The 21,846-nt window shown below is 50.8% G+C and overlaps 1 pseudogene; it reads left to right on the top strand.

The window, feature by feature from the left end:
* Positions 1-1,228: 1,228 nt before the first annotated feature.
* On the top strand, positions 1,229-18,620 carry LOC129013874 (uncharacterized; annotated as a pseudogene).
* Positions 18,621-21,846: the final 3,226 nt, after the last annotated feature.

Here is a 21,846-nt window from a genome sequence, read left to right as displayed (position 1 = left end):
TCTATCATAAGGCGATAGGTATAGGGGCTCTGCCGGACACAAACTCAGGGCCTTATGGTGTTACCTCTTGAGTGAGATACTGGGAACTTCATACGTTGCTTGCTTCAGTACCTTATCAGTTAATTGGACTCTTTGATATGTTCAGAGTCAGCTTACACAAGTTAACTCCTTGAGGAAGGGGTTGGGTAAGGAGTCCTTGATGTCTTGTAAATGAAGGAGCCAAATGGAGTTCATCCAGCTTTCTCAGCTAAGGGAGAGCCTATTCATGTGGAAACAAGGCTAGGTGGTTAAGGGAGAGTCAAAAACAGGGTTAGGTATTACAAAGGGAGCATTTTGCTGGGGCAGCAAGCTCAAAACAAATCACCTGCTGCCTCTGATGGCTGAAAGCCAGATGATTCTGAGGATGGCGGGAGAGGTCAGCTGTGATTCTTTTGCTCAACTGTTGGAGTAGGCTTGAAGTTGATAACCTCTATTCCTCTCCTAGGTAGTGCTTCTCAAACTTCAAAGAGCATAGGAATCACCTGGAAATCTTGTTAAACGCAAATTTGCTTCAGCTGGGCTGGGTGAGATTGACAGTCTGTATGTCTAACAAACTCCCAGGTGAGCCAATGCTGCTGGCCCACTGACCACCCCCTGGGTAACATGTGTTTTGCACATTCTGGTTTATTGCTTGGCTTGCTGCCACAGAGGGATGGCACTGCTCCACACGCCATGCCCAAGAGATGTCCCAGCTTATCTTTCTAAATCAAGCTGAATGTTCTCAGCTGACAGCATATCCTATCAGTGCTGCGGGGACTCACTCTCCTCAACCCGAGGTGAAGTCAGGCGGAGACTATGGAGCAGATCCATGCTGACTGCATTTGCCCTTCCTGACCCGCACTGCTGCTGGCTGGGGCTGTGTCTGAGCTGATAGAGGGCATTGATTTGGGGACAGGGAGGGGTCAGTACTGGAGAAATGCCCCTCACCTCCCTTAGCTCCTCCTGTCCCCCAACACTTGGTCACCAAGGTCCCCGACTGCCAGGCCTCAGTCACCACTAGTGAGGTGCTACATGGGAACAAAGTGTAGACCCACAGCCTGGAGTTCAGGTCACTCCTCCTTCCAGTCAAAGCCTCTACCCCTCCCAGGTGATTCCACCCTCATTCCTCCATGGGCCAAATATCCTAAACAAAGGCCTGGACAGGGGTCTTTATCCGAGTGCCCAAAAAACACATGCAGAAAGGCTCTGCATGCCCCCTGTGGCCTGCCAGAGGTAAGAGCCTGCCTGTCAAAATGCACAGTCCTGGTTCTGGCAGGGAGGTGAGGAGGAGAGGCAGAAAAGGTCCATCTCATTCTTTCAGCAGGAACCTAAACTTGGGAAAGCCAGACAGTAAATTTCTTAATGATTCTGACACTTTTATAACTGGTTACAGCTGGGTCACATGCACAACTGTTTTCCAACATCTTTCAATGGGCCACATAACACCTTGTAATTTATTATTTTAAGGCTGGGGGAGTGGCTCACACCTATAATCTCAACATTTTCAGGGGCTGAGGGAGGAAGACTACTTGAGGCCAGGAGTTTGAGACCAGACTGGGCAACACAGCAAGACCCCATACGCAACAGAGAAAAACCCTGTCTCAAAAAAATTTTCTTTTAGTACACTGGCATGATCACAGCTCACTGTAACCTCCAGCTCCCAGGCTCAAGCGATACTCCCACCTTAGCAGCTGGGACTCTCAGAGCACACCACCACATCTGGTTAATTTTTTAATTTTTGGTAGAGATGCAGTCTCACTATGTTGCCCAGGCTGGTCTTGATCTCCTGGCCTCAAGAGATCCTCCCAATGCGACCTCACAATGTACTGAGGTTACAGGCATGAGCCACCATGCAGCCCCTGCAAAATCTAACTGTTCTTCAGGTGCTTCTTTTGGACCTCCTAGCTAGACTGCCATTGGCAAATACTACTTTATTATTTACCCACATTTATGTCAATGGATTTCCCATGTTTTATTTGTCTAGACTAGGGTTTCTCAATAGCAGCACTATTGACATTTTGGGCTGGATAATTCTTTGTTATGGAGCTGTTTGTGCCTTACAGGATGTTTAGCAGCATCCCCAGCCTCCACCTGCTACATGCCAGTAGCACTCTTCAGTGTGACAGCCAAAATGATTTCAGATATTGTCAAATATCCCCACGGAGGCAAAATCACCTCCAGTTGAGAATTGCTGACCTGAAAACCTCTGGAACAATGTTACATCACGGTAATGATAGCACATACTGCTCCTGACCTTAATGGGAATACCTCTAGCATCAAAGTATAGTAGTACCTGTATACTACTGTCTGGGCTGTTATTAGTACACTGTATTAGTCCATTCTCACTCTGCTATGAAGAAATACCCAAGACTGGGTAATTTATAAAGAAAAGAGATTTAAATTGACTCACAGTTCTGCATGGCTGGGGAGGCCTCAGGAAACTTACAATTATGGCAGAAGACACCACTTCCCAGGGCAGCAGGAGAGAGAAGGAGAGCCGAGCAAAGGGGAAAGCCTGTAATAAAACCTTCAGATCTCGTGAGAACTCACTCACTATCACGAGAACAGCACAGGAGAAACCGCCCTCATGATTAATTATCTCCACTTGGTTCCACCTTTGACCTGTGGGGATTATTGCAATTCAAGGTGAGATCTGATGGGGACACAGAGCCAAACCATATCATATCCTTTATATTAGCATACTGTATCAAAATATAATTTTCTTTTTTCTTTTTTTTTTTTCCTTTGAGAGAGTCTCACTCTGGCTCTGGCTGGAGTGCAGGGGCATGATGTCATCCCATGGTAACCTCCACTTCCTGGGTTCAAGCAATTCTTGTGCCTCCACCTCCCAAGTAGCTGGAACTGCAGGTGTGTGCCACCACACCCAGCTAATTTTGATTTTTTTTTGTTTTTTTTTTTTTTGAGTACACATGGGGTTCGACATTTTGGCCAGGCTGGTGTCAAACTCCTGGCCTCAAGTGATACCGTCACTTCGGCCTCCCGAAGTGCTGGGCTTACAGGCATGGGCCACTTTACCCAGCCTGAAGCATAATTTTCACAATGTGAAAAGCTTGACTTTCATACAGATAATGAAGGAATATGTATAAGATATTTTCTTTAATTTACAAGGGAGTCAGCAACACGGTGAAGCTAGTTAAAGGAGTGTTTTGAGAGACAGTGTCTGTACTGCTCCAGGAAGGGCATTCCAAAATGCATTCTGAGATGGAGACAAAACTTGTTAATATCCTATAGGGAGGCTGGGTGTGGTGGCTCACGCCTGTAATCCCAGCACTTTGGGAGGCCGAGGTGGGTGGATCACCTGAGGTCAGGAGTTCAAGACCAGCCTGGCCAACATGGTGAAACCCTGTCTCTACTAAAAATACAAAAATTAGCCAGGTGCGGTGCTGGGTGCTTGTAGTCCCAGCTACTTGGGAGGCTGAGGCAGGAGAATCACTTGAACCTGGGAGGTGGAGGCTGCAGTGAGCTGAGATCATGCCACTGCACTCCAGCCTGGGTGACAGAGCAAGATTCTGACTTAAAAAAAAAAAATCATATTGGGAAATAAAAATGTCATCTTTGGGAGTTATCTTTTCTACTGAACAGAAATCTGTAAGTTAACATATATACATATTCTCCAGAATATTCATAACATATTCTGTAGTATATTTCCCTACACTAGTGCTTTTCAAAGCATGGTCTCAAATTGGAAGCATCAGCATCACCTGGGAACATAGACATGCGATGCTCAGGCCCCATCTCAGTCCTACTGAGTTAGAAACTCTGGTGTGGGGCCCAGCAGCCAGTTTCACAAGCCCTGCAGGTGATGATGATGCCCTCTAATGTGTGAGGACCACTGCTCTAAATAATCAATCTTTAATAGTAAAACAAGTATCTATGAAACAATGCTCTGGTATGACATTAAAAGGGCACACCATCCACTTTTTAACTTTATTTCTCAATGTAGATATTTTGTCTGATGTTAAATTTGCTGTTTTTTTCAAATACTTTTAAGACAGTTTTCATCTGTTCCTAATTTTCTCTTTTTCAATAAAAAATGGTTTTCCAAATCTGTCCATTTTACTCTTCTTTAACCTATTGATAGGATGAAGTAAAAGTTGAACCATTCTTACTTTTTTTTTTTTTTTTGAGATGGAGTCTCACCCTGCTGCACAAGCTGACTGAAATGCAGTGGTGCAATCTCGGCTCACTGCAACCTCCACCTCCCAGGTTCAAGCGATTCTTGTGCCTCAGCCTCCCAAGTCACTGGGATTACAGGCACCCACCACCACATCCAACTAATTTTTTTTTTTTTTTTTTTTTTTTTTTTTTAGTAGAGACGGGTTTTGCCATGTTGGCCAGGCTGGTCTCCAACTGCTGACCTCAAGTGATCTGCCTGCCTCAGCCTCCCAAAGTGCTAGAATTACAGGCGTGAGCCACTGCGCCCAGCCATTTTTTTCTTTTTTCTGAGATGGTCTCCTTCTGTTGCTCAGGCTGGATGGAGTACAGTGGCGACATCATGTCTCACTGCAGCCTCCACCTCCCATGCTCAAGAGATCCTCCTACCTCAGCCTCTTAGGTAGCTGCAATGACACGTGTGCACCAGCAGAAGCAGCTAATTTTTTGTAGAGACCGGGGTCTCCCTATGTTGCCCAAGCTGGTCTAGAACTCCTGGGCTCAAGAGATCCACCAGCCTTGGCCTCCCAAAGTGCTATGATTACAGGTCTCATGTTCTTAAAATTTTTCTTTGACATGGTATAGGATAGTCTAGTAACTTAACATACTGTTGTTTTCAACAGGCTAGTGCTTATGATTTGTAAAAGAACTCTTCAGAAATGAGCTCAATTTTACCATGAATTGGGACACTTTCCATTTCTTTCTATTCTATAGAGCAGTTTACTTGTCATGAGCTCTGTCTTTTGAAAACTAGAAAGCCTGCAACAATAAAACCAGCTGCACCTGGTGCATGGGATAGGCATGGAATTGAGGAGAGATCTCAAACTACAGTCAGTCCTCTGTATCCTCGGGTTCAGGATCCCTGGATTTAACCAACTGTGCATCAAAAATATTTGGAAAAAGTAAAACAATAAAAAACAAAAAGTTGTAAATACTTTATAACAGGTACTTACAAAGCACTTACATTGTATTAGGTATTACAGTAATCTAGAGATGATTTAAAGTATACGGAAGTATGTGCATAGTTAGATGCCAATACTATGCATTATTATATCAGGGACTTGAGCATCGGTGAATTTTGTTATCTCTGGGGTCCTGGAACCAATATCCTGAGGTTACTAAGGGATGACTGTCTTCAGTTTCTTCTTTGGTTATTAGTTTATTCTCTGATGTATTTTTGTTGTTGCTTTGTCTTCTTGTTTTTGCCTCTGCAAGTCAATGTCGGAAACTTAGTTGTTCTAGACTACCATTAGCTCAAAGCTACCAGTAAGCAGACTACCACTGCAAATCTAAGCAACCGATTTTTTTCCCCATCAGATTGGCAAAAATTAAGCATCTATTGATGATGAAGCTGTAGGGAGTTTTCCTGAGCATGTTAATTATGACAGCCATTTTTGTTAGGACCTAGACGATTCATCAAAATGAAATAAAATCCCCGTGCACTTGAAGAAGTTATCTGATTATATCCTTATCTGGGTGCTGGTTATGTGAGGTGTACAGTTGATGAAAACTTTTTAAGCTTTATATTTATAATAGGTACAATTTTCTGTATGTGTAGTAGATTTCAGTAGTTTTTAAAATGTCTTTTGCCACAGCCCGCAGCTGTGTATAATGCTATTCGCTTAACAGTGGAAAACATGGCAACGACCTGAATCTCCCTGGCTTCCGGGATCCTACCTCCTTAAGTTAAACAAATGAAATAACTTCCACTGTCTTTCCTAATGCCTTAATTCGGTCCTCAGTTAAACTGACAGTGGGCGCTGTTTCTTTCCAGGGAAGGATTCCGGGAGACAGAGGAGGAGACGCCAGCATTTCGCCCCCGGCGCCTCCAGCGGGCTGCGGTCCGCTCCCGGCCTCACTCGAGCAGGCCCCGCCCTCCCAGAGGCCGTTAGTCCAGGTCAAGTGATCGTGGACTCAGTTGACCCGGTGGGACCGGAAAAAGAAATTCCGGGGCCCTGGCTTCCTGGCGCGATGATGAGGCACCAGGAGTGAAGCGAGGCGTGGGCTGCTGGAGCGGGAATGAGGGGGCGCCAGTGGCTCCGGAAACGGGTGGAGGTTGTCTGCCCTGGCCTCTCCGCAAACAGTGTGTGCGGGCGTGAGGGCTGCGGGCCTGAGAAAGTCCACCGCTCTCCCGCTCCCGAGACAGGGGCAGGGGTGGGGGGCGGGTAAGACAGCGCAGGCCGGCCGGCTTAGAGTCCCCCTGCTTCCCTGTGGAAAGGAAGGGCCCCCGCCTCCCGGGGCAGGAACTAGCGCTTGTCTGGAGCTGGGAGTCCTTTCCGGTCTTCCCCAGCCCCAAGACGACCTCCCAAGGACACCCCCTTCCCCAGCCCTGCTGTGGGACTTAAACAAGAACGCGCTTAGAATCAGGATCACTCTTCCACACTCTTAGGAAGCCCCTCCGCTCTTTCCAGAGCCAGAAAGTAGTAGTTTTGGGGTTGAGGCTTATCCATCCATCCATCCGCACGTTCTAAGCGCCTAGTCTATACCGTGAAGTGTACTAGGCACTGGGAGGACTTGAGCTGCCAAGGGAAGGGGAAATCGGAGGCTTGAATTGGAGTCATAGTTAAGGCTCCAGGGGCAGAGACCTAACTGCGCCTTGTGTGTAGTGCTGAGGGGGCTCCCTGAAGATGCCTTCAACCTTAAAGGCGGATGGCAGGAGCTGGCTGGCTGAAGTAGTTTGTGTACCAGGGGTTGGGAGGCAAGGGTGGGAGGCGTGTGTCTTCAGACAGGGAACAGCATGTGCAGAGACTTCAGGTGAGAGAGAGCATGGCTCCCCAGGAATGAATGCATTTCCCATAGCTGGGAGAGTATCATCTGGAGGTTAGGGAAAGATGAGCCTGGACAAGTAAAGACCAAATCTTCGTGGCTGTTGCATCACCACAATCAAGATAATGAACATATCCACTGGCCCCCAAAATTTCCTTGTGTGAGGGGCTATCTTAGGAAGTGTGATCAAGAAGGGCGGGCCTGGCTGGGTGCAGTGGCTCATGCCTGTTATCCCAGCACTTTGAAAGGCAGAAGTGTGCCAATGACCTGAGGTCAGGAGTTCGAGACCAGCGTGGCCAACGTGGTGAAACCCTGTCTCTACTAAAAATACAAAAAAGCCGGGTGTGGTGGCACGTGCCTATAGTCTCAGCTACTTGGGAGGCTGAGGCAGGAGAATTGCTTGAAGCTGGGAGGTGGAGGTTGCAGTGAGCCAAGATTGTGCCATTGCACTCCAGCTTGGGCAACAGAGTGAGACTCCATCTTTAAAAAAAAAGAGGGGCTGGTGTGATGAGGTGTCACTTGAGCACAGAGTGGAATGAAATAAAGGATAGCAAGCCACGTAGAGAATGCAGCAGGCATGGAGGCGGGAGCAAGGCTGGTGTCCAAGCAGCAGCAGGGAAGCCGGAGTGGCTGGACTTGTGTGGGTATGGGGAAGAGGGGAGAGAGGTCACTCATCTGTGTGAGGTACAGGACTTTGTTTTATCCCCTGCTGTACCCCCAGCGCTTAGAGTGGGAGCTAGCACAGAGAAAGGCGCTCAATTGATGTTTGCTGAGGAGATGAATACCTGGAGTAGACCAAAGAGCAGAGTTTGGTGGCAGGGTGGGTCAGGGAGAGAGTTTACTCAAAAGCCTGGTGATAGGGGAGAACAAGTGGCCAGAGGGTGTCCATCTATGATGGGGACCAGGGGTCCTTGCTGGGCAGCAGGGTGGGAGACACACGGATCCTGGCCACACCTCAGCCTTCCCTCCAGCCTGATTACCTGCCTCCCTCCCTTGCAGAGGTTCTGGTTCTGTGGTGACCTGGACTGTCCCGACTGTGTGCTGGCAGAGATCAGCACGCTGGCCAAGATGGTTGAGTGCACAGGGTCTAGTCTGGGTGGAGGAGGGGTGCTGGGGGTGGGGATTGTGGGTGTAGATGATGGTGAGGTTTCTCTGGGGTTAGGGCGTCAGTGCTCTCAGCCTGTGCTACCATGCTTTGTGACCTTGATCAGTGGCTGGCCTGCTCTGAGTCAGTCCCCAGGAAGGAGGGGTGAGGTTTGCCAGCCTGGCTGATGTAAGGACTTCCCTTCCAGTCCTCTGTGAAGTTGCAGCTGCTCTGCAGCCAGGTACTAAAGAGCTGCTGGGATAGGGAAATGAGGTGAGTACAAGACCCAGCACTCCATTGTCCTATGCCCTTATGACCCCTACTGCCCTGAAACTCTGCTCTAGGCCAGGGAGACGGGTGACCCAGCCTCACAACCTCTCTGGGCACCTCCCATACTTTTGGGCACCTCCCATACTTCTTTCCAGACTGTCTGCTCCTTATTGCAGGATCCAGGCTGTAGGTGAGGGGCTGATGAGCAGGGGCCTGGCACCCCCTGAAGGTCTCCTTTCACCATAGTATGAGAAGATCCTGAAGCTCACAGTTGACGTTAAGTTTGGTGAGTACCCCGCTGAGTCCACCAAACTCAGCCTGAGTCGGCCTGGTACAGAGGGGCTCCCCACCCCTCCCAGCAGCATCCTTAACCTGCCTTCCCTAGTGGAGGAGCATGAGGGAAAGAAAGACATTGACAGTCCCACTTTCCTGTCCTCTGCCAGCTCCTGGTGGAGCAGTAGCAGTGCCTGTAGCCCTCAGGAGGCCTTGGGGCCTTGAGCTGAAGTTAATAGGGCAACTGGGAGGTGGCTGGGGCCACAGCGACACCCCCTGTCCCACCCATGGGTCCCTCAGAGTCAGGCGATGTGAAGGCCACAGTGGCAGTGCTGTTTCATGCTCTCCGGTGCAGCCAAGCACAGTGTCGATGGCAAATCCTTGGCCAGTGAACTGCAGCAGCTGGGGCTGCCTAAAGGTATGGGTTGTGAGTGGGCAGCTGGGCAGCTGGGCAGCCTGTGGGCCAAGGTCTGCTAGAGAATGGGCCAGGCCCTGTGACCCTGAGGTGTACCCTGCCCTGTCTGGGCCAGGAACCCAAGCCCAGCCCCCACCTGCTACCTCCAGAGCTTCTCCGTTCTACCTCCAGAGCACGCGGCCAGCCTGTGCCACTGTTATGAGGAGAAGCAAAGCCCCTTGCAGAAGCACTTGGGGTCTGCAGTCTACGCAGTAAGTATGAGGCCAGCCAGGGTCTGGGCTCATTCTAGAAGGTGCATGCAGCACACAAAGGGCATGGAGAGTCCAGGGAGATGACTTAACCATGGTCACATACCAAGCAGCCGCAGAGCTGGGACCTGGCCCTGGGTCTCCTGACTCCGTGGGCTCTGTGATGTGTACGTACAGGATCAGACCTTGCCCTTTCCTCCTGGCTGACCCTTCCTTAGTCCCCTGTGCCCCACGTGGGAGCACCCAGCTCACTCTCATTCCTACCTCTCCAAAGCGTGGTCTCTCACAGCACAAGTGGCAGAAGGGACAACAGAGACTGTGGACCCCTCAGCTGCACCTAAGTCCTCTGTGTGGTCTAGCTGTGTGTGCTGGGGGAGGCTTTTGGCCACCATTTCCCCCTCTGTAAATGAGACCAATACCTGTGGCATGGAGGGCGGGAGGCCAATGTGAGTGCCAAGCACTTGGAGCAGGGCCCTGAGTGAGCATGGATGTGGGAGCAGGGGTGTTCCTCAACTTTATGCACCTTGGGGATGGGAGTGGGCTCCCTGCGTGGGTTGACAAGGCATTGCTTTCTCCCACCCCACATCTGTCCCAGCCCTGCAAGTCCAATCCTTGGGGGTCTAGGAAGGAAGAAGCCCATGGCTGTGTGACCTTAGGCTGGTGCCTGGCCCTCTCTGGCTGTGAGTTCCTGGGAAAGACAGCACCCAAGGCACGCTCAAGTTTAGCACTTTGACAAGAAGGGCGGGGACACTGGGATCAGGCCCATACCTCTGGCCCCAAATCCTGCGACCCCAGCTGGAGGATGAGGAGATGCTGGGCTTGGATTGGGGAATGAAGGGTGTAAAGGGGCCTGCTCACCCCTCAGCTTGGCTCAAAGGTTCAAGGCATCAAAGGCTCAGCCTGGGACTCAGGAAGGAGACCTGGCCCAGCCAGACACTCACCAGGACAAGGGCAACTGTGATGAGCAGGAGGCCCAGCATGAGGAGAGCCATGGCATAGCTGGAGATAAAGGCATCCAGCAGGCTGGAGGCTCTGGGGCTAGGAGTGCCTAGAGCAGAGCAAGAAGGCTATGGCCTGGTGGGGCTTTGCCTCCCAGATGTCTGAGAAGACAGAATCTGGGCCCAGAAGTTGCTGCGGGACCAGAGAGCTGGGACTAGGAGCACCTTGGAGGGCTCCATGAGGAGGGGAGGCAGGCTTCAGATCAGGGCATGTGGAGGCAGCGAGCCCAAGGGAGGCGGCAGTGGGACAGCGGGAGGCGGGCCTGCAGACGGAAGGAGGTGATGACGGTGTCTACCAAGAGGCCCTCTGCCTCCCACAGGTTGTGCAGACCCTGGCGTGCACAGTCCCACACGACGGCCTGGGCTGGCGCCACCCTGAAGAAGGTGGCACCCACTCTAGCGGTCAGTGGGTCCGGCCTGCTGAGAGGATTATCACAGACATCAGGGGGCTGGGCATCCTTGGGGGACTAGGGGAAGTCATCTCTTCCAGCCTCCTGTCCTCAACCCCAGCACCCTGGTCTGAGCCCTGGGTCACCCCGGGCCACCCTGGACCCACCGGAATTCCTCCACCACCACTTGGTCAAAGTTCTGCAGAGGCCTGAGGATGAGGGTCAGCTGGGTTCAGGAGAGGATGAAGAGGGTCACACTCTACCAAACGAAGCTTCATTCCTTGTGGTGCCTGGCCCACCCCTCTGCTGCCAACCTCAGGCTGGCCCAGCCCTGCACAGTAGGTGCCCAAAGGCATCGTAGCGGTTCCTGTCATGCTGGTCTCCCCCCGGGGCCCCCTCTGGAGCTTGGTACCACAGATCTCAGGGTAGGGGATACAGCTCAGTCTCCCTTCCCCCTCATCCCCCTCATAGGGGCTTGATCCACCAAGGCCCCTGACTGCTAGGGAACCCACACCCATGGCCTCCTTCTTTCTGACTGCTGGCCCTTCCCCAGCCTGGATACTTGAGCCCTGGGCAGAGGGGTAACGATCCCAGGACTGTCTTCGCAAGCAGAGAGGCTACTTGGCACCAGGCCCTTACTCCTTGGGCTGAGCTCAGCAGCCGGTGTGTCACCAAGGTCCCCTGGGCAGAAGGGGCTCAGCCCTGAGGGCCCATCACTCACCACACCTGCATGTTCCTGCTAGGCATCCACCCTGGGGACTCAGCTTTCCCCCTGCCCCCAGCTGCTGGCAGCCCCGTCTGGATTCATCCAGGGTCCTGGAGACCATGTGAGGAAGCAGCCAGCAGCTGGCAGGAGCACGTGGTGTTTCTGCATCTTTTCTTATGGAGCTCCCTTGGGTGGGAGGGGCTACAGAGTCAAGGGAGACTCAGGCCACCCCTTCCCCACTCCCTGGCTGGGTGGGATTCCAGCTCAGGAGTCTGACTGGAAGGATGGGACTGTCCTGTCACAGAGGCAGGTCTGAGTAGTCCAGGCCCAGTTTTACCCTCCAGCAGGGCCCCTTTCATTCATTTGTCCAGCTGGCTTTGCCCAAAGCACAGGTGATGCCTATGTGGACTGTGTCCCCTGTCCCCAGCAGGCGTCTGGCTCCAGTCCTGGCCTGCAATTCAGACACCTTAGAACTAGAGGCCACATCTGGCAGGGTGGACCAGCATGGTCTGCCCATGGCCAGGGCAGGTACCATGTTGGCAGCCCCAGACCTGACACCACGGCTCCCGTGTCCCCTCTCCACTGCCGTCCTCCACATCACCTACACTACATGCTGTCTCTGATGAATCCAAGCTGTCACCTTCTGTCAGCTTGGCTGGGAAGTCACGCTGACTGTAAGGGGAATGGTGCAGCCTGAGTTGGGGGCTAAGTGGGAATGGGCCTGGTGTGGGGTAGGGAGGTGGGGGTGAGGTGGGTGTGTGGCGCCTCTCTGCTTATCTTCACTTCTCATTTGCCCACAAAGGAGACATCTTCTCCATGTCCCTCTGCCACCCCAGGGACACAAAATACTGCCCCAGTTCTGTCTTCCTTTGGACATAGCCCACCTACCTTCCTGTGGGACTCAGGGCTTTGTTTTGTCCTGTGGCCCACATGAGAAACAATTATCCCTGCCCTGCTCAGCTGAGAGAGGACAAACTGAGGCAGAGCAGGGGAACAACTCTGTCATAGTCTGACTGTTAATGGCAGTAAAGACCAGCCCTTCCCTGAGTGTCAGGTCCAGTAGACACTGTATTAGTCCACTTTGCATTGCTCTAGAGGAATACCTGAGACTGGGTTATTTATTTATTTATTTTTGAGATGAAGTCTAGCTCTGTCACCCAGGCTGGAGTACAGTGGCACCATCTCAGGACACTGCAACCTCTGCCTCCTGGGTTCAGGCTACTGTCCTGCCTCAGCCTCCTGAGTAGCTGGAATTATAGCCATGCACCACCTTGCCTGGCTAATTTGTTGTATCTTTAGTAGAGACAGGGTTTTGAGATGGAGTTTTGCTCTTGCAGCCCAAGCTAGAGTACAATGGTGTGATCAGCTCATTGCAACCTCTGCCTCCCAGTTCAAGCAATTTTCATGCCTCAGCCTCCCAAGTAGTTTGGATTACAGGCATGCACCACCATGCCTGCCTAAATTTTGTATTTTTAGTAGACAGAGTTTCACCAGGTTGGCCAGGCTGGTCTTGAACTCCTGACCTCAAGTGATTCACCCACCTCGGCCTCCCAAAATGTTGGGATTACAGGCATGAGCCACCGCTCCTGGCCCTGAGACTGGGTAATTTATAAAAGAGGTTTATTTGCCTCACAGTTATGCAGCCTGTACAAGCATCTGCTAGGCTTCTGGTGAAGCTTCAGGAAGCTTTTACTTATTGTGGGAGGCAAAGAGGGAGCAGACATGTCGCATGGTGACAGAAGAAGCAAGAGAGAGGAGGCATCAAGCTCTCCTGTGAACTAATAGAAAACTCACTCATTGAGTCATTTGAACCCGGGAGGTGGAGGTTGCAGTGAGCCAAGGTCATGCCACTGCACTCCAGCCTCGGCTATGAGCGAGACTCTGCCTCAAAAAATAAGAAAACTCACTCATTACCATGGGGAGGGCACTAAACCATTCATGAGGGATCCCCCCCCATGACCCAAACACCTCACACTATAGGCCCCACCTCCAGCATTGGGGATCACATTTCAACATGAGATGGGGATGGAACAAGTATCCAAACTATGTGAGAGGCCTCCCCCTCCCTCTCATCAGAGTCTTCTGTCCTCAGTTCAGGTGCATGCTGGCCTCCATGCCTGGCTTCCTAGGAAGTCATCTTGGCCCCATGGGGTTGGGTAGGGCCACTAGGCCGAGGGTTGTAGCCCTATCTCTCCTAGTCCCAGCCTGGGTGTCCATCACTGGCTAGCCCCCTCTGCTTGCTGCATTCTCTCCACACCTGCTCCCTGCAGCCCAGGTGTCAGTCTGGGTGCAGGCCTGGGTAGAGGTCCAGGAGCAGATTCTGCCCCCCAGCTCATACCTCCTGTGCACCATGGCAGCCAAAATGCACCAGCATGACCAGGAGTGCTGGCTTGTTCTTGTAGTCTCAGTGTTTTGGGAGGCTGAGGTGGAAAGATCGCTTGAGACCAGCCTAGGCAACATTGCCAGACCCTGTCTCTAAAAAAATAAAATTAGGCATGGTGGCATGCACCTGTAGTCCCAGCTCCTCAGGAGGCTGAGGTGGGAAGATCACATGAACCCAGATCAAGGCTGCAGGGAGCTATGATTGCACCACCACACTCCAGCCTGGGCAACAGAGCAAGACCCTGTCTCTACAACAAGAAACAAAGTGTACCAGTGTGTGGATGCCACCTTCTCCTGGTGTGTGGACCTGACCTCACTCAGCCCCATCAGTGAGTGGGAGGCTTCCTGCTGTCTTCCAGAACATTCCCACCGCTACACCTGTGTTCCTCCTGCATTCTCTGGCAGGCTTTGTGAGGGGACCTGTCACCTACCTCTCTGGCTGCCCTAAGGCGCAGCTCAAACCTTCCCTGCCCCTGAGAACCTTTTTCTGAAGAGTCTTTCCCCCACCCAAAGGACCCCTCACTTCACAGCTTTTGGTGGGGTGAGTACAAGGATTGACTCTGCTACCAGCCTGGGAGGAATTGTCCCTAGGGTTGGGTCTCTGGATGGCATATGAGGGTCTAGACCAGGAACCACATGCCTGTAACCTGAAGGGCAGGCCCTCAGCTGCCCCAACTTCAGGGAGCCACTCGTCCAGCCTGACCTTCTGGGACAGGCCCAACACCTGCATCCTTTGGTCTTGGTCCCTGCTGGGACCTCTGGTTACCCTGGCTTACCTACTTTGACTCCAAAGGTAATGCTGACATCCCCCGTGAGACACAGTGACAGACTGAGACTAACGTAGGATTACCTGGCTCAGAGTCACCGTGACCAGGCAGAGCTCAGGTCCTAACCCTGTTCAACCTGTGCCTCCTGGGTTCAAGTGATTCTCCTGTCTCAGCCTCCCAAGTAGCTGGGACTACAGGCACATGCCACCATGCCCGGCTAATTTTTTGTAGTTTTAGTAGAGATGGGGTTTCACTGTGTTAGCCAGGATGGTCTTGATCACCTGACCTCATGATCCACCCATCTCAGCCTTTCAAAGTGTTGAGATTACAGGCCTGAGCCACTGCACTTGGCCTCCCTAACACCCTTCTAGCTCGGTGCCCTGCAGGGTCTACCTTGGAGCACCTGGAACCCAAGAAGCTGCCCCTCACCTTTGTGATCCCAGGGACCCACTCCCTGATCATGATGAAGGCAGATCCAAACCTGCTGAGGGGCCTGAAGGAGCAGGGGTCAGCCTCTGCCTCCCACAGCCTCTCTGATGGGGAGGAGGTTATCCCAGCAGCCTGAGCTGGGAGCAGAATTGGGAGGATGGGGGGTTTTCTCTGTGGGTAGCTCTGAGCTCCAGGGTGGAGCCCTCTTAACCTGGCCCTTCCCCTGTGACTCTCCTTGGCCCCAGGCAGAGAAAGCATCTTGCCAGAGGTCACCTGTCAGGTAGGGACAGAGTGGGACCTGGGTTCTTTCTCACCCAGCTGAAGATCCCCCTCCCCCCTGCCCCTTCCACCGGGTGATAGAGAACCTGGCAGGCTGTGCCCCATAGAAGAGTTCACTTTCCTTCTGGTGAGGGATGGGAACCAGCTTGGAGAGGGAGGGATGAGGGGTGTGGGGGCTCTCCCAGCCCAGCCTCACATTTGAAGGATAGCATCTGGGTGGCAGCATGGTTTAGGGTAGACAGGGTGGCCCCTAGGATTATAGCCTGGCCTCGGGCAGCCATGCCACCTTCTCTTCTGCACGTCCTGACCTGGCACCCTACCTAAAGGTCCTCAGGTCTCCTGCCCCCTGGGCATTGCCCCCACTCCCTACCCAGATACAGCTCTCCTTGTCCTGGACTAATCATCAGAGATTCTTGTCCAGTCCACAGCTTTGCTGGACATCGCAGGCTGGGCCAGGCCTCCTGCCCAGCACTAACATCTCTTTGTGAGTCTCAACCAGACTGAGCTACAGCTTCAGGGTCAGGGTAGGCTCTGACTTAATTGATGTGACCCAGGACAAGGGGATTTATTGATGGTGTCACATATGCTTAAGCTCTTGGCCTCTATGGTTTCTTTGGGACATGATACCCCTCTGTCCCATGCTTAGGTGCCTACATGTGGCCACAGGTGCCTTTCCTACCACCATCCCTACTTGAGGCTGGTGTCCAGGCACCTGTGGCTCCAGGCAGAAGGCTGAGTGCAGAGCCAGGCCTGGGCGGATGTTCTGCAGGGGCTGCAGGAGCTGACAGTCCTGACCACCCAGCCCGTGGCCATCCATTCCCCTTCACCATGGCTGGCCCTTCATCCACCATCCTTCCATGGGCCAGGCCTGAACCCAAACTGACTTTTACCTGCCCCTGGTCCCCCTTGTGCCTGTCAGGTTCTTGGCTGAGCATGATGGTCTTGCCCATTTCCTTGATTATCCTCAAGAGGTTTATAGAGCCAATTGGGGACATTACATCTCCTGTCCGCAAAGTCCTCACCAGAGACATGACTGCCTTGGGCCAGGCCTGGGATAGTCATGGGTCACACACCTGTTGGGACCTGGCTTCAGTGGCTTCAATCTGGGCAATGGCCTGATGGGCGGCTGCCCCTTCTTCTCTGCTTGGGCGAGGCAGGAGAGGAAGGTCAGGCAGGAGATCTGCTTCCTGCCCTCCTAATGCTGGTTGGAAGCAGGGCGTCCATCTGTGCCTGTCTCACCTTGCTGCAGGTGCATCGGAGGCCGAACCCCTCTCCTGATCTCCTGCAGGTGCGGATTCCAGGTTTCCAATGGGTGTCGGGGTGGGCTCCAGTGCTCTCCTGGCCCTAGGGAACCCTGGGCTCCGTGAAGCCTTGGCCTAGCCGGATTGTTTCCCACACTGTCTCCTCCCCACCCGGTCACCTCCCCAAACATGGGGCTGCATGCTCTGTGCCCTGGGTGGGACACTGGAAGGAGTTTCACCTTCGAGGTTTGGATAACAGTAAATCCTCTGCCATGGGGATGTGCTGCCTGAGACAGATGGGGTTGAACCAGACATGATACGTTGGCCTTGGGCAAGTCATCTGTGCCTTGCTTCACTTTCCCCAGCAGCCAGAAGAGATAATAGCACCTATTTCATCCATACTCAAGTGTTCACTTGTTAGCAGGAACTGAGTCCCGGAGGAGGTGCAGGTGGAACCATTGAGGCAGCACTGCAGCTGGACCTGGGTCTGAGTCCCAGCTCCTGGCTGTGATATGCATCACTCTCTCCGTTTATTTATCTGAAGGACAGGGCTGTGCTGTTCTGGGGTCACTGTGACAATGCAACTGGCCTGTGTGAGTTGGTGGTGGCATCCTGAGATGGTTTGAGGTGGGCTGGAGGTGTGTCTTGAATGCCCCTTCGCCCCCATGGGGATGACCCACTTAGGGAAGACTTGTGTCTGTATGGAGGAACCCACATTCCCTGCCCCTCAGCTATCCTCTGTCCTTTCCCAGCCCCCTCTGCTGTCCTGCAGGCTCTGGCGGTGGCCATCCAGCTTGGTGGCCATCTGGCTGGTCCACTCTTCCAGGTGGACCCTCTGTCCTTACGTGCTGTAGGTCCCATTGTGCCACCTCCAGACAGGCCCTGCTAGCCCCAGGGCCTCCATTCCCTGTTACCCAGACCCCACCACCAGGTATGTGCCACCTCCCTAAAGCCCACTGTGTCCACCAGCTGTGTTTGAACTCTGTCTCTGTGCAAGGCCTAATGCAAAGCCCGAAACAGCCTGGCTTGTAGAGGGCCAGGAGACCAAAGCTTGAAGAAGAGTGATGGTCTCCCAGAGCCCACTTATCCTCAGTCCCAGGGCTGTGTCCATGCTGTTCCTGGCTCCAGTGAGCCAATTCTCTCCTATGATGCCTGGAAGGGCTCCAGTGGTGATGGAGGTGGCTGGAGAGAACAAGGCTGTCTTAACCCTCCCTCCCTGAGAAGGCCCAACGGGGAACATTTTAGGCATCAGGGCATTCTGGGGGCATCTTCCAGGGACCCCTCCTATACCCTGCCCTGCACTGGCTCTCTAGTGAGAAACTGCAGTTGCTTCGACAGTGGGGATGACCCAGGACAAATGCATATATTAGGCTGGTCTTCAGGGTGCTGTTGTAGGGGCACTTCAGGGATAGGAAGGAGAGGCCTGTGTGTTCCAGAAGTACAGAGGAACCTGGTGCCGGCCACAGTCAACCCCGATGTGATGATCTTTCTACACGCCCTCTTTGGTGTCTTGTTGCTGGCTGCTGTCTTTGGCCAGGTAAGCTCATGGTCTGGGCTCCTGGGGTCCGCTCACTGGGCCTCCCCACTGCCTGCAGGTAGGGGAGCCTTTGGGCCAGGACTATCCTTGGTCCCCTTCAAGGTGGTGGGTTCAAAGACCATTCCTGGGTTCCACCACCACCAAGCCTCAATGGTGTCTTGATGGGCCCAGGAAGTGCTGGGGCTTTCTAGGTTAAGACCCTTGCCTATCCCGGTGTTCCTCCCCTGCAGTAGGGGGGCTACAGGGGTCAGCCTCAGTCTCTGCCTTGGGAGCCTGCCTTACCTTGCCTGAACTCAAGCCATCTGCCTGTGTTGGACTCCCAAAGTGCTGTGATTATAGGTGTGAGGCACTGCACCCAGCCCAGCCTTGACTTTGAAATCTATGTTGTACATCCGGACAGCAGTGAACTCTGGGGGAACACCAAGGATGAGGAGAATGAGAGAAGAGATACCTCCAATTAAAGGAGTTAAGAAGAGATGCTTGAACTTATGTTTTAAAAAGTCACTGCAGGTTGCGGACAGTGGCTAGTGCCTGTACACACAGCACTTTGGGAGGCTGAAGTGGGTGAATGGCTTGAGCCTAGAAGTTTGAGACCACCCTGGGCAACATGGAAAAACCCCATCTGTACAAAAAATACAATAATTGGCCAGGTATGGTGGTGCCTGTGGTCCCAGCTACTCGGGAGGCTGAGGTGGGAGGTCGAGGCTGCAGTCAGCTGAGATCCAGCACTCCACTGCAGTCTGGGTGACAGAGTGACACCCTGTCTTTAAAAAAAAAAAGTCACTGTTTTGGGGTTTTCTGGGTGAAACCTCTGTTTCCATAAAAAAAAAAGCGTCGAGACAGTATGTATTACTGATTCAAAATTATAACCAGATGCTTAGAGTAAATCATTGTATCTGTTGTTTCAAAAACCAACCTCAGGATTATTAAAAGTTAGTTTTATTGAGTTTTTCTTTAAGGTTGGCTGATTCACTCAGGTCTGTCACTTCCAAGCCCATGTTTTACTACTTTGTAACCCTATTTGGAAGGAAAACTGCAGCTCACATTATGACCCATCCTGAGATGAAAAGTTTCACACATATTCACCACACATACCCCCCACCACAGCATGATGACACAGCGACGCAACCTTAGGTAAATGGTACCACTGCCAGCAAATGCATTTTTTTCTGTAGTTTAAATTTTTTTTCTGTATTTCTTCTAACAGCAGCAAATGCATTTAACATTTATTGAGATTCTCAGCAGCTGCCATTTGGTTTGTATAGCAAATTGTTTACAAAGTAACTTTTTTCCATTTTTGATATTTTAATGAAACTTACGTTCTTCAGTTTTAAAGCTCTGTCTCTCTCCCAAAGAAAGGTTAATAACTAACTACCAAGTAATGATTATTTAGGAAAAGAACAAAAGCAAAAACAGCTTGTAAACACTTCTGGAACATGGGTAAGTGTACAAAGTCAGACCTTCTGGGCCCAATAGAGGTGCTAGGCTTGCCTGGGGACACCACCAGCACTTTCCCATCCACAACATCCTCAACAGCTGGGAGCCATGCACAAACCCCGGGGGGCTTCCTGTTCCACAAACTCCCCTCTCTTTTTCCTCTCCACCCTTGCTGTTGGGCCTCCCTTCCAAATCTGCCTAACAAAGGCAGCAGGATCTTTAATACTGTTCAGCTTTGTCAAGGGAGACAGGATACTCTAGAAAGTTGAGAGATTCCCTGGTCCAGTCTGGGGGAGGAAAAAATATGCAGTGTAGCATAGATGGTTTTACTTGTCCACTCAGACACATGCTCATCCTTATTAGATGGATGTATCAGATGCTTCAAAAGTCCTGATGTGTAGTAGCACAAAAGTTGCTTGGAAAAAGGAAGTTGCAAAATGGTAAAAATTTCTGCAGCAGTTCAGGCTCCTGATGACAAAGCTGGTTCTGATAAGTAGTTCTTTGACATGCACAGCAGCTTTCGCTGTAAGTCCTGTGTTCCAAGGGTTTCATTTAGACCATGGGAAGTTGAAAGCAAAGTTTAAATGTTCTCTGCTGACAAAATGTGGTATATCCATCAATGGACTTCTAGTCAGTAATGAAAGGAACAAACTACCAAAACCTGTTATATGTCATGGACCAACCTCAAAAACATTAGCTAAGTAAAAAAGCCAGACATGAGACCACATATTGTATAATTCCATTGATTTGAAATGTCCAAAAGAGGCAAGTTGATAGAGACAGAAATGGTCTGATTTACCTCAAGAGGTAGGGATTCAAGCTCTCTAGGGTACATGTGATACGTACATGAGAAAAAATAAGGAAAAGAAAAGAAATTTCTATGTAAATAAATGAAAATAATACTTCTCCCTGATTATAAAGAAAATTGCATTCTTTTTGTAATAATTTGGAAGACAAAATATGAAGAAAAGTCTTTAATTTTGCCACTGAAAACATTCTGGTTTGTTGCTTTTTATATTTTTTTATGCATATGAACATTTTAAAAAGTAGAATCATAATATATAGTCTTTTGTCACTATGTTTTCGGCATATTTCTATGGCAGTAAATATATCCTTGGCATCATCTTTTTAAAAGCTCGATGTATATTAAGTTAATCATTGCCACTCCAGAAGTAAATTTTCTTATATATGTATTTTAATGGACGCAAAAAAGCATTTTGGGGCTGAATTCACAGAAGGAGAATTTCTGGAGGAAAATAACATAAAATAGTTTTAAGATTTTTAATAGAAATGTTCAAATTATCCTGCAGAAAAATTGGTTCAGTTTATACTCCCAACAGTGGCAGAGCTCCAGTGTCCCCCTTCCATTTGTCCTCTTTGCTGATATTTAAGGAGAAAATCTCATTGTTTTCATTACATTTCTTTGGTTTCTAGTGCTTTTGAAACTTTATTTTTTTGAGATGGAGTCTTGATCTATCACCCAGGCTGGTGTGCAACAGTGCAATCTCAGATAACTGCAACCTCCACCTCCTGGGTTCAAGTGATTCTCCTGCCTCAGCTTCCTGAGTAGCTGGGATTACAGGTGCCCACCACCATGCCTGGCCAATTTTTGTAATTTTTAGTAGAGATGGGATTTCACCGTGTTGGTCAGGCCATTCTCAAGCTCCTGACCTCAGGTGATCCAGCCACCTTGGCCTCCTAAAGTGCTGGGATTACAGGTGTGAGCCACAGCCCCGGCCTTGAATCTTTTTTATATGTTTATTGGCCATTTTTATTCTTGTGGGAAGTGACTGTTTCACCATTGCTTATTTTCTGGCCAAGCCCCAAAGTCACATTTCACTTAATTTTTATCCTGCTGATTGAAAGCATTTTAACATAAACAGGAGCTGGACAGACTGTAATTATCTAGATCTTGCTCTGTCACCCAGGCTGGAGTGCAGTGGCATGATCATAGCTACCACAGCCTTGTACTCCTGAGCTAAAGCAATTTTCATACATCAGCCTCCCAAGTAGCTAGGACTATAGGTGTGTGCCACCATGCCCAGCTAATTTTAAAAATTTTTTGTAGAGATGCGAATTCACTATGCTGCCCAGGCTGGTCTTGAACTCCTGACTTCAAGTGATCCTCCCACCTTGGCTTGCCAAAGTGTCAGGATTACAGGCGTGAACTACTGCTCCCGGCTGGGAGCTCATTTTGTTTGCTTGTGGTGATCTTGGTATCTTTTTATATTTGAGGCTTTGGTGCTAGTGCTGAAGTATTACACTCACCATCTGAGGTTTGCAGGACTTTTGTTTTGATATTGAATAGATGGAACTGTTTACTTCTGCATCTTTGCAGGTATACAAAATGTGCCTAGCAGGACTCTGCTTTATATCCATTGAAAGCAAGAAGTAATACAGTAAAACTTTGCCTGGCTAGAGGCTTTGGAAGAAT

Source organism: Pongo pygmaeus, chromosome 16, assembly GCF_028885625.2.
Source record: "Pongo pygmaeus isolate AG05252 chromosome 16, NHGRI_mPonPyg2-v2.0_pri, whole genome shotgun sequence".
Taxonomy (NCBI): domain Eukaryota; kingdom Metazoa; phylum Chordata; class Mammalia; order Primates; family Hominidae; genus Pongo; species Pongo pygmaeus.
Note: the sequence above shows the minus strand (reverse complement) of the source record. Positions and strands in the feature narration are given on the sequence as shown.